The sequence below is a fragment of the Nothoprocta perdicaria genome, unplaced genomic scaffold (assembly GCF_003342845.1).
Source record: "Nothoprocta perdicaria isolate Ctin4 unplaced genomic scaffold, notPer1 scaffold_253, whole genome shotgun sequence".
In the NCBI taxonomy this organism is placed as follows: Eukaryota; Metazoa; Chordata; class Aves; order Tinamiformes; family Tinamidae; genus Nothoprocta; species Nothoprocta perdicaria.
In genome coordinates, this window is record NW_020455481.1 from 425,425 (window position 1) to 428,293 (window position 2,869).

Genomic DNA, 2,869 nt, shown 5'->3' on the forward strand with positions numbered 1-2,869 from the left:
TGCATTTCACACTAAGTACCCTATTTTTTCTCTGAGTTTTTCAAATCCTGTAAGTGCTCAGTAAAACTTAAATATTCTTCCTTTCCTGCCATCAGTCTGGAGAAAGGASACTTCTTCTTCCACCTCTGACCCAGAGCTCACTGGCAGCACCACAGGTATTACAGCATGACGTTATAATCCACGCAGCACTTAGCTGCTATCAAGTTGAGCATTAGGTAATACACAATTTTTAGTTCCCTGTGTAATAAAAAAWAGGAAAAATCTATACTAGCAAAACGCACACAAGCATAGGTTAAGTGGAGCACCTGCATGGTGGAACATTCTCCTCTCCCACCTTTATTTTACGCCCTCGGCATCTGCAGGCACAGGAAGCACCAAGCGCGCTGCTCTTCCCTCAAGGCAGCTCCAGACCTTGCAGAACTCCAGAAGCCCAAGCCCTGCGAGGTGCCCTCAGCGGGCCCCAAGAGGCTCCAGCTGGAGACACAAGAGCCCACGAGGTTTTCCTAGTCACAGCGGGGTGGCCAGGGCAGGAGACCTGCCCTCCTCTTCTCCCCAACCCACGCACTCCTCACTCAGTCCCAGCTCCCTTCAGTTTATTYAAACCCCATGCAAGCAAGGTCAACCCCGTGCAGGGGATGCTGAGACCCCCATGTTCAGAGTTAAGCAGGTTCTTAATTACTTTTTGCTAAATTAGGCTGCTCTATGTGGCAGCTTAAGCCATGGCAACATTTCATCTGATGCCATGACTCAACATGCAAGTGCACGCAACCACCTCTTCAAACACAGCGCTGGGAAGGTGCTAGGAGAGCTGCGCAGTTCAGAMCTGGAAGAGGAAGACCCTTTCTCTCTCAAAAGCATCTGAAAGCATTTTTAGAAATAAATAGCCTTAATTTGTGGGTTTCCTGTGACACAACAGCCCTTGCATTGCCCCTTAAGCATCTTTCCCCCTACCTATTCCAGCTATAAATTCAATTCTGGTAGCTCAGTTTTTGAAACCAGCAACACCCACCTTGCAATGAGATCTCAAGAGTGCCATCTACAGCGGCATTAATACTCCCCAAGCTCCAGCAGAGGGGTRTTCTCCATTACCTATCCAGAACCAGGGTTAAGCTTTCCACGGCCACACCATATTTGCGACTCACAGCACTGTTTTCCTCTAACGTTTCCAGCTGCTGATAGCAGAAAGACCTTGTCACGAGTCCCTAAAAATACAACACTGCTCAGTGGAAGTCCCATCATATTTCTGTTCCTCCAGTTCTTCCTGTGATACCCCAGTGATCCCGTATTTACATCTTCAACAGTTTTGGCATGCTGAAACCTTACTGCTGGACCTCACCTAGCTTAAGCCAACAACAAAGCCAGTTCTATTTTTGATTTCCTATCAAGGAAAAAAAAAATCCAAAGCGAAGCCCCAGTTATTTTAGAAGCAACTGCTTTTGGCAAATGCTCTTTGAAAGGATTCATATTTGCACTCAGTGCCGTGCATGGGAACATCCTCAATGTGTCAAAAGAGCTTTCTCTTGGTGAAAAGYGTTTCATTTTGAAGAGAGACTCCCTTCAGCTTTTAAGTCTGATTAAGGTTGCTGGAAAGTACTGAGCTGATCCTGGTAAGAGAGATGAGGCTTCGTGCAGAGCCAGTGGGTTATACCAAGACACTGCTTTTGGTCTCTCCTTGATCAAGGCACTTCCAGAGCACCCCAACTTATCGTGATGGAGAAGAGAAGCCAGCAAGGGCAAATTTCAAAAGAAGGCAGCCRCCAGCGAAGGCACCTTCGCTTCAAAACTGGTTTATTTGCAGAGAGGGGAGCTGGGGATGACTCAGTTTGAGCGGCTGCAGCCGCGCTGGGTCCTGCTGTGCGGCTCACAAGCCCCGCACGCCACCGGCCGTGACACAGCGCGCGGGCCAGGGCGCCGCCAGCGGAACAGCGCAGCCACAGCGCGAAACCCACGGCCACTAACACCGGGGAGAAGCCCGAGCTTAGAGCACCCTCGGCTAACGCCTCGAAACGGAGGTGACCAACCCAGCGCTCCCCAAGGAGGAGGCTGAGGCGCCCCACTAGGGCGACGCTCCTTGTGCCCGCGGGCAGACCTGCAGCGCGGAGCCGGCGGGCACAGCTCTGCTCGTCCACCGATGCCTGTCACCGTGTCCCCTCTTAGGTAAGGGGGACGAGAGGCTTCCCGCGGGTGCAGGGCCCTTGCCRGGCATCCCCCGGAGCCGGGTCCGCGGTGACGGCCGCATCCCGGCATCGGCACCGACGCCAGGGCTCTGGCGCGCTCCGGCTCGCGCCTCCCGTCGTGCGCTTCGCCTTTGCGCGACTACATCACGCCGCGCTTAGGGTCAGTTGTGTCGTGTGTGTTAAAAAAGGAGGAAAAAAAARRAAAAARAAGAATGCCTTAAGCCTTTGCTTTCAGATAAACACGCGTGACATTTGGGGAAGGACACGGACTTCTCAAGCGGCTCGAATCCAACCATGAGCCCTCCCCCAAACCCCAGCATTTTGGGAAGCCAGAGAGCATCTCCAAGCCCCTATGGTAACAATTCGGGAGGAGAACACTGGGGAAATTCAAATTAAAATAAAAAAAAAGAAAAGTGTGGGGGGGGTGCTGAGGGGGAAGGTGCTGGAAGAGCATTTCTGAGCAGCCATAGGACGTGCAAGAAAGGAAAAAAAAAAAAAGACGCAATTGGAGCTGCGGTCCCGTTAATCGCCGCGGCTCTCCCGGGCGCTCCCGGCGCACACAAAGCCGGGCCGCGGCGGGCGCGGGGCAGCGCGGCGGGGGCCGCGGACATGTTGGGGCGCGGGGGCCGCGGACATGTTGGGGCGCGGGGGCCGCGGACATGTTGGGGCGCGGGGGCGGCCGCGGGCGGCGC